The sequence below is a fragment of the Gavialis gangeticus genome, unplaced genomic scaffold, assembly GCF_001723915.1.
Source record: "Gavialis gangeticus isolate Ggan-Ray unplaced genomic scaffold, GavGan_comp1, whole genome shotgun sequence".
Taxonomy (NCBI): Eukaryota; Metazoa; Chordata; order Crocodylia; family Gavialidae; genus Gavialis; species Gavialis gangeticus.
The window spans coordinates 15,669,434-15,679,460 of NW_017729019.1; the positions used below are offsets into that span (position 1 = coordinate 15,669,434).

General features: G+C 47.2%; 1 protein-coding gene across 1 annotated transcript in view; it reads left to right on the forward strand.

Annotated features, from left to right (window-relative positions):
• The window catches only part of IP6K3 (inositol hexakisphosphate kinase 3), a 30,045-nt gene that overhangs the window by 8,641 nt on the left and 11,377 nt on the right, over nt 1-10,027 (forward strand). The gene's annotated exons all lie outside the window — the stretch shown is intronic.

Genomic DNA, 10,027 nt, shown 5'->3' on the forward strand with positions numbered 1-10,027 from the left:
CAGCATATATATCACTTTATAAAAAACGGCGTGGAATTCCTGAGGATTATGGAGCTCAACCTCTTTATTTTCCTTTCTGAAAAAGAAGCAGGAGCTCTCTGAGCCAGACTTCATTGTAAAAGAGGATGTTCGGGTTCAACCAGATGTCAGGGGGCTGGGAGGGGTTCTCTGGCTTGTATTAGGCAGGAGGACAGGTCAGGATCATAACTGCCCCTCCTGGCTCTTGGAGTCTACAAACTCTAATTTTAAGACCAGGCAAGCCTTAGTCCTTGCTGAGTTACGGTAGGATTCCTGCAATCAAAAAGGGTGTGGGGCTGGGGTCCTCCCATGCTCAGTGCTGCTGAGAAGGGGATGTCACCAGTGCTGGGATTTCCAGCCAGCTGCTCCCTTTGGAGCGCACCTGTTGGAGCTGACGGGCCAGCTGACGTTATCCGGGTAAGCTGTCCACATGCGCCATGCCAGGACAGCATGAGCATTCAGGTGGCTCCTCCCTTAGTGTCCACAAAGCAAGATTAGCACATGGGATGACTCAGACTGAGGGGAATGGAAAACAGAGAAACCCTCCCCAGGACAAGACTGAGGGCTTGGGCATGTCAGCAGACTTGTACCCAGGCACAGTCTCTCTTGAAGGGTGCCTAAGGGTTTGCAGGACAGGACCCCAGATGGGCACTTGGAAGGTTTTGGGTTTTTTTTTCATTTTCCTAGGTATGAGTAGTGTAGCCACATCTACAAATGGAGCCAGCTGATATAACTCAAAACCAACACTCTGCATTGTAGCCATATAGGTTTTAATTTACCGGCGGTTTCTAAACACGGCTTTATCCGTGTTTCTCTGCTTCCCTTCATCATTGTATTGTTCAGTGCCCCCAAAAACTCCTTGCCCCTTGAGACTCTCGCCATAGGACCAAGTTAAAATGTACGAAGAACTAGCAATTGGTGACATAGAAAGATGGTAGCCACAGCGGCCTACAGATGATGTTATTTCCCAGCTTCTCAAAATGCCAGCCAGATGTTGGTAAGCCTGACATTTCTTGTGACCCATTTGGTGTGGTCAGACAAGACTAGGTTCTGCTGTTAATGGTTCTTCTGTAAATCTCGAGAAATTCCCATTTTCTCTTCCAGGTTTATGCTAATACACCAGAATCTGAATTTGGCCCTATCTGGAAAGCCAGCGCACTGTCAGTGTTAGATGCTAAACTGGCTAAGTCCCTAGCTGTCATACAGCAGGGTTTCCCCAAATTGCATCCAATGATGATCCGGCGTAACGTGCCAAACATTACAATAATACCAGTGAGTGAAGCCAGCTGACCCTTCCGTTTTCCTCCCAGCCTGGAGTATAATGGGCCGATTCAGGTCTCACACCAGTTTAAGACTAGTAGCACTCCACTTGGCCCAGCACATCTGCTCTGCATTTACACCAGCAAGAAAGGGAGGAAAATTATGTCTTAGCTGACTGCTTGTTGACACAAAAGTTGCACCTGTTTAACTAAAGGTGCGAGGTTGCACTGCATTTATCTGGTGTCTAACTGATGTGAGCCAGGTTTAATCTGCAATAGGAGTGTCCCAGCACAAAGTTGCACCCGCTCCATTGTTGGGGCAACCTCTCACTGTTAGTTCAACAGAAGTTAGTTCATGCCAGGCACAGTAAGAACTGTTTTAGGGACAACAAGCATGTGTGACCGATATTGTACATTCAACTTTGGCCTGTCCTAGTTACGGTCACACGTTCTGGGTCACGTTCTGAGTGGCTGTGACAGTGTAAATGCGAGGAGGATTAGGTGGTTAAATGACAATCCAAGAAGAGGGAGTGGGCAGCGTAAGAGGGGGAGGCTTTTCCAAAGAGACAGAAAAGCTATTCTGGGGAAGTCCTTTAGCACCCAAGTTGGAGCTTCTTTCCACTTGAGGCTGCAGGTCTGCCTCAGCCGCATTTGTAACGTGACGCTGAGCCGTGCCCAGTTTGGTATGGTGTGCCGTCGTGTCTGCAGTCAGGTGCCATCTGCCTATGTCTCACCTGCCTGAGGAGATGTAGGTGACCAGCCTGGGAAAGAACAGGCCTCCTGCCGGGCACTGCTTCAGTCCAAGCAGCACTGCGGCTGCCTCTGCAGCACCAAGTAGCTCCTTCCAGCCAGCAGCTCCTCCTCGCAACTCTTCTGGAGGGTTTGGTTTTTTGGTGAGCTGTGGAAGGCCAATGCAGGGAGGGTTGGTGGTGCAGTTCTGCTCCTGAGAGCTCCCCCGACTCTTCCCTAGCAAATGGCTGCTTGTATAGGTTCCTGGATTTCCTAGGCCTGATGGTAGCCCTGAGACGTTACAGCGGGTGTGCAAGTAGTTTCCTGGATTTCCCAGATCTGATGGTAGCCCCGAGATGTTACAGCAGGTGTGCAAGTATAGTTTCCTGGATTTCCCAGGTCTGATGATAGTCCCGAAGCGTTACAGTGGGTGTGCAAGTATAGTTTCCTCGACGTCCCAGGTCTGATGGTAGCCCCGAGACGTTACAGCAGGTGTACAAGCCATTCTCAGGTTGACACACATTTCAGCCTACCTGAGCCTTCTGTTCTTGCTTCTTTCTTACCCTTTGGCCCCCTCCATTCCTTGCTCAGAGCTCGGACAGATGTGAGACAACCCTCCTGAGGAAGCAGGGAGGGTTTCTCTCCTTGCAAACACTTTATTCCTTCTTTCTTCTCCTGCTTTTATTCTCCTGCTGCAGAGATTAACATGCACTAATGAAGCTGCAGTGAGCTCGGGGCCTGCGTGACAGCAGGCAGCCAACTGTTTCCAGGAGAGGTGGAGACAGCGTTTGAAGGGGACTCTGAGCGGGGTGTGAATCCTGCTGCTGGACCTGTTGTAAGCGAAGGATTCGTAGCGTGTATGTGAGCTGCTGCCTCTTCCTATATAAAGATTGCCCAGTGCACCCTCATACTTCCCTGCTGCTGGCTCACAGAGCCTGGTAAACAAGTGCGCCAGATGTGCCCAGCATCTGGGGTGTCACTGATTATATGCCAGCAGGATTATATGTGGGTCTGGTGCTTTCTTGTCAGTGGGTTGGGAAGGGGGTTCGCTGGAGACAGCTCCTGACACAGCCAAGCAAGGGACTTGGTTTTGCTGCCCCATAACCCCCCCACCTTTATCCCACCTCCTTTCATTCAGTCCGTGCATCCACCGCACACACATCCTTATTCTTTCTCCTAGTATGCAAGCACCCGTATCCACACACATGATCTGACTCAGAAATAATTAGGTTGGATGAGTCCTCTGGAAGTCATCTAATCCAGCCCCTGCTCAGGGCAAGAGTAGCTTAAACCAGTAGGTCTCAACCTTTTTCGGCTCAAGGCGCCCCGGAGAACACCAGTGCTTAGCTTTCACTTGTTTTTTGAGCACAGAAAAAGAAGAGAGCACTTCTCCTCTTGCAAAGAACTCAGACTCGTGTTTTGGGTGCTCTAGATTCCTATTTGAACTCTCTTGGTTTATCTTGTGTTTGGTGCATAGATGTTTGCACACTTGCCACAGCATCCTGGTTGGGAATCACTGCCTTAAACCACTCCTGATTAGAAATGTGTCTAAGTGGCTCTTAATAACCTCCGCTGATGGAGATTCCACAGTCTCCCAGGTAATCTGTTCCAGTGGTTAACTTCCTTTACAGTTAGAAAGTTTTTCCTAATGTCTATCCTAAATCACCCTCATTGTGATTTAAACCCACTACATCTTGTCCTTCCTATCCCCCGTGGACATGGACAGCAGTTTATAACCTTCCTGTTTGCAGCAACCTTTCACATCTTGGAAGACTTATGTCTCCCTTCAGGCCTCCCTTTTGAGACTAAACAAACCCAATTCTTTCCATCTTTCCCCATCAGTCATGTTTTCTAGATAGCGCATCATTTTTGTTGCTCTCCTCTGGACTGTCTCAACACCTTTCTTCAATTGCCACGTCCCAAGCTGGACACAGCACTCCAGCTCTGAGTAAACCGGATGGGTGATTTCACCTCCAATGGTCGATGCTTCTGCTAATTGACTCCAGGCTACTTTGGCTTTTTTTGCATCAGCAAGATGCTGTTGACTCATTTCCCTTTGTGATCTGCTGCCGCGCCAGTCATTTCCCTGTTGACATTTGTGTGGTTGGTGATTTCTAGCCTGGCACTTGTCATTAGTAAAGTTTGTCCTTGTTATTTTAGTGTATTTCTTGCAGGTTTTATTCTGGGGGCTCTGAGCTCACTGAAACCTCAGCAATTTGAAAAAAAAACCCAAAGCAAAATATGGAACAGTATGGAAGCTCGGTACTTCCTTTCCTAGGGCCCAGTCCTTGGGAGTCTTGCCTAAGTAAGGGTGGCAAGTTCTGCCCTACGCCTTGTTCTCGAATGAGAGAAATGGCTCTAAGAAGTTGCATGTCTCCAAGCCACAGAGTTGTTTAACTGCTCCACACAGCTCTTTACCAGATGAAAAGTAATGGAAGCCTGCAGAAAATTAGACAGTACGTTCCTATAATGTCTTTTTTTTTTTCCTTGAAGAACTCCAAAGTATGACTACAAAGATGAAGGGCCAACAAAATGCAGCCACCTCTGAGGAGGAGCTGCAGCAGCCAGATAGATGTTGCACACAAGTGCCTTGCAGAGAAGATGCCTTTCACTTCTTAATGGACGTGAGTCCTTGACATAGGCCTCTCTTTAAATGTAGGTGGCATTTTGCTGTGGCGGGGGGGGGGTGGCCTGTGACCTGTCACTCCTTCACTTGGCAAAAACTCGACCTGTTGTTAGTGAGGCTCTGAGGGTTGCAGTGCATAACCACCAGCCGTGGTGCCCCTGGGACTGCGGGGAGAAGAGCAATTGGGGAGCTGACAGCCCCTGCAGCCTGGCCGGAGTCTGAAAGATAAGGGAGCGTTCATTTTTAAATGCTGCTTAGGAATGATAGACTCAGTTCAGCTGCTGTATGCTGGCAACTGTTAACTCTTTCAGTGTGAGTTAGACGTACTGGTCTTCTGAACAGATACAGCTTAGAGAGGCTTTAATCCACTCTTAATGCACGTGGGGATTGCTGGGGCACTGTGCGCTCTGGCTACATCCCCTCCTGCCTGGGAAGAGTGAAATAGGGAGTGGCATAGAGCTAAAAAGTCCTCCGTGCCTGGTGTTCAGAGGGGGGAGAATCTATAAGGAGGACGGCAAGTGCTCAGCATCTCTGGAAGTCAAGTTCAGGAACTTTATTATCTAGAAAAATGTACATTTGAATTATCCTTAGAGAAAAAGAACCGGGGGGGGGCTAAATTGTGAGGTGGGGTTATTGTTCGTGGACTTCAGTTAGGTTTGTATATCCAAAATGCAGTAGTGAGACCTGCAAAAGGTATATGTGGGTCCCCTCTTCTGCCGGTCTGTGCTTTATGTGGGCCTTGCCATCACTGAGCATCTTGCAGCCAGCATAGCAACGATCCTCAGCCCCGGTGCTGCAGCACCCTGGTGCCTTGAGATCTTTTCAAGGGTGCTGCAGATTGCCACGCGATGTTAGCACTCTTATGTGTGCAAACACGATTCACAAGAGAAACTCAGGGGTTTCAAATAGGAGTCCATATTGTTAAAAGCATTCCGGCTTGCTGTGGTCTCTGACTTCCTTGCAACAGAAGATTTGCTCTCTTATTGTTTCTGTAGTCAAAAACAAGTGAAAACGAAGAGGCGGCATTTTCTGAGGCATGCCTTGAATCTCCAAAATTGAGAACCATTGCAGGAAAGGATCTGTCCTTCTCCGGGGAGGCAGGGATGTGTTAGCTCTAGCTCGTACCTGGGGAACAGAGACAGAAGAGAAGCTAAGCCACTTGGCAGACTTCACACAGGAGGTCTGGCAGGGCCAGGAGTTGCATCCCCATTTTCAAAGTAATTATCTGGTGACTCCATCACCTTCCTGGACTCATTTCTGTCTGGGTCATGGGAAAGCGTCTCTGAACACCACAAGCTATGCAAGCCTTAGCATAAACTGGCAGCCCTTGTGACGCTAACGGGCTCGGTGAGTCATAGTTATGGCAGATCTGGCCTTTTCTTTTGAGCCCTCCATTGGCTGGAAGCCTGTCACCAGCAGCTGCCACTTGAAATTCAAGAAACAAGAAATTGGAGCAGGGATGGGATAAGTTTAATCATACCCATGCCTCGATCCTGCCCAATACCTGGGGCCCATTGTGAGGCTGACCTCTACATAACCAGACATATAGGCCCAACTATCTCATAAAAATCAGCCGCAGTGCCAAAAGCTCAACTCTGTGAGGTCAGAAATAAGCTCCCTGCCTCCCAAATAAGCAGGAAACTTGAACATAGCACCCACTGTAATACCCATTCAGGCCGGTTTCATCATCCCTCGTGCCCGTGTTTCTGAGCAGCTTGCTCAGGTGATTCTCTTTGCGTAGCAGGTTAAAGGGCCACTGAGTTTAGTGGAGAATTCAGGGTTTTGCAAAGACATCGTTTGAATCCATCATTGTGGGATTAATATTATTACTAGTAGTATTTTTTTTAAACAGTCCCTTTCCCCAATTTTTTCTGTGCTGCCTGCATTTCTTGGGAGGCTTGCGATTCTGTTTTTTTCCTGAACGCCCCGCTTCCTGGACTCTTGCCCTAGGTGAGAAACTCAGCTTTTCTTTCTCTCTCTTTTTTTTAAAATAAAAATGCCTGTTCCTCCTGATTACAAAGATGCCGGTGATAATGTCACCTGAGCACATCGTAAGAACTGTCCCTCTGCCATCTGCTCTCTCAAAATGGCAGAGATTTACTTGATAACATTACATGGGTACAAAAGCGCATGCCTCTTAAGCATTTTTCTGTACCTCTCTTCAGTCCCAAGCCTGCCAGTACAAAGATTGCCTGATAATTTCCCCTCCACCCCCATCCCTTTTTTAGCACGGTGTCCCAACGCGGGGCAATAAAACGACTCTCTACAAATCTTTTCTGCCAGCACAAGTTGTTTTTCCTTCTCTGCACCAGAAGAGCCATGAAGGTCTGCAAATTAGACGCAAAACATAACAGGGAAGGGAAGATTAGACATCAGATGGAATATTTGCAAGGTCTCCATCACCGAGTCATGCACGTAGATGCTCCTTGTTGCTATTTTCAGCCCGCTGGGAGACTTGGAGACCATTATGCAACGATGGCATTTGTGTTGGGATGCTGTCCTTTAACTCTTCCCACCCAGCTAGGCTTTTTAAAAAGCATCCACACAGACTTGGCAGGCCCTTTTCCATTTCAGGCAGGTTAGATGACCTTGAGACGAGCTTTTATCTTCCCAGTCTCTCAATGCTGCCTGTCTAGTTTTGAGCTGGCTCTGGAATTATGGATTTATTTTTGGGCCCAGTTCTGCTAAGACTCATATTGCACAGGGCAGTAAATAAACGCACTTGTAAATTTAAAAATAAGTTCCTGAGAGAAGAGCCAGCGAGCAAAGCACAGCAAAATAACTCCTGAGCATAGCAGAGGTGCCTCTGGCATGCAGATGGCTTCTGCGAATATTCTGCGTCTACCTAGCCAGCTTTGCAGGGAACAGGCAGGGTTTTCAACGATACTGAAATGAAAGACAAGTGCTTAAACGCATCAAATCTTTGCAGTCAGATAATAGTCCCCTAGCTGTAATCAGAGAGAGGCATTGTAGCAGCCAATATGCTGAAACCATGTAGTGTCTGTTTTGCACATGTACCTCAGTTATATGACCCGTACAAAATTAGCCCCTTTCCAAAAGTGAGAAATAGCATGAAAAAAAAAAGAATTTATTTAAACTGAGGTTTTCAAATTCAAGGGTGTTTATGTGCCCAAATTCGACTAAGTCACTGAGGCTTTGATGCCTGATGGCTCCTTTTGCCTTTGAAAGAGATCTCCCTGTTAATTAGCCTGTTTGTGTAAGATAATTAAGAGGCATCGGTTTCTTGTAACGTAACAGTTACAGAGCCAGATCGTTGAGTGATATAAATCAGCACAGCTCCGTCAACTGGAGGATTTTTGTGATGGGGACATTTTTTCATGTCTAAATGCTCCATACCGAACAACACAGCACTAGAGATGCATTTAATGAGGAATATACTCTGAAAACCAAACGTAGAGAACTTGATGTGTAGTTTCATAGGAAATAGTGTCTGTCTGGGTAAAAAGATGAGAAAAATCTCTGCTTGCCCTGCAAAATGCAAATGGGAATTGGAGAGGCACGCTGGATTTTGTCTTGCTTTTCAAGTGACCGCCAGTCCTGTGGATTTGGCAGATGGAACTGAAAGAATAACTCTGTGAGTGATGCCTGAACGAGTTCAGTCCAGTCCCTCTCTCCCTGGCATCCTGGTGCTTTGAGGCTGGCAGGGTTAAAAAAAGAAGTTAAGCTCAGGTTTTCAGAAGTGCTGAACACCCTCCACTCCATCTGAGCTGAACAGAAGCTCAGAATCGCTGGAATTCAGGCCACAGAAAATTCATTTTAGTCCATAAAGTCAGCAGCTGTGACTCTGAATACACCCAGGTGGGAGAACAGTTGATTTTTCCATTTTCTGCCTCTAATCTCATTCTAAACGGAAGGAAGGGAGCTTGCATATTTATCTTTTCTTGGCAAACTTGCTTTAGAGAACAGAATCTCCTTGTTTCCAAGCTGCAAAAACACATCTTCTCCCCAAAGACTCATGGAATTGGGGAAGTTTGCACCTAGAGATCGTTGGACAGGAAAATCAGGTCTTTACTTCATCGGGGTTCGTTATGTTGATGACTCTATAGGTCCGTAAAGCCTAGAGACTTGGAACCAGTAAGACACCCACATGGGTGTAAGGTAAGATACCTACATAAGGACTTGGAACAATTTCAATTGAAAGACACTGCTCTGAGCAGCTCAGGCGACCGAGATCTAACACCAAAAGGGTAGCGCTCTGTACTGCTCAAAAATGTTCAGAGGGGCCCAGATGGAGTTGACAGAAAGTTTCAACAGTGCTAGCATTAGCCACGAGACCACTGTTACCAACCTTTCCCTGAAAGGTCATAGCTGCTTCATATGAAAGCCATGACCATTAGTAATCTGTCATCTGATACTCCACGGCGGCGGTCCCTGCCGCGAAGGCTTTGCTAGGGGTAAATATGTAAAAGGTTGCATGGTCCTTGAGCCATATCATTCCCAGTTAAGCCAGTAGAAGCTGCAAAGGTAAAATGCATGACAGTCTTGAATATTTTGTTCAGACCTAGGTGTTACCCTCATAAATAAGGGAAGGGAAGCTAGTGTTCATCAGCAATTTCTCCTGGGCTAGCCAATGGCAGTATCATGAATTGAAAGGAGAGTTTCATGTACAGGGCTTTAACCCCGAAAGGATCCATCCAGTGATTTGAAGCACATCCATTGCAGCATACGGGCATTGCATGCCAAGCCAGTTACCCTATTCATGCCAGCACACGTGTTCTTGGTGAGTTGGGCCTCTACATTTGCTTTGGTTTTGTCCCAGTGTCAGTAATCCTGGGGTGACTCCAAAGCCACAGAGAGATTTCAGGTTGCTTCCTGCAAAAAGGAAAATTGCTCTGGAATCTGGATCACCCTGTCACCTGGCTATCGTTTCACCTCGTCCATTTGGTACAGGGCAAACCGTTCTAAAGTAGGTTACGCTGCGGAGGTACTGTTTCGGCTGCCCTGCTTTCTGAGATCAGCTTATGAGATATTTCAGTAATAAGACGAGGGGCCTGGGGAGCCTGTCCTCCTTTGGTTGTTTGCAGTGGTCCTTTTTTTATTTGCAGCTATAAAAACACTATTCGTCACTTAGTATCGAAGGTTGATTTTTGGTAGAGTTACCCCACAGATGAATTTGGCCCTTTAACACGCCATCCCATAAAGAAGCAAGGGGGGAAGCTGCAGAAAGGAAATGGATGCTTTCAGGCAAAGATACTCTAACATGTGGTGATAGGTGTGCATTGCAATGCCGCTACTTGTGTAGGCACTTGCTGAGGCATTTACAACTGCAGACCTGGCTGTAGCAACGTGGCTAAAAAGGCAGAGCCCTGGGCTGGGACTCAGGAGATGTGGCTTCTATACCTAGTCCTGCGGCCGGTGTGCTGGATGACTTCAG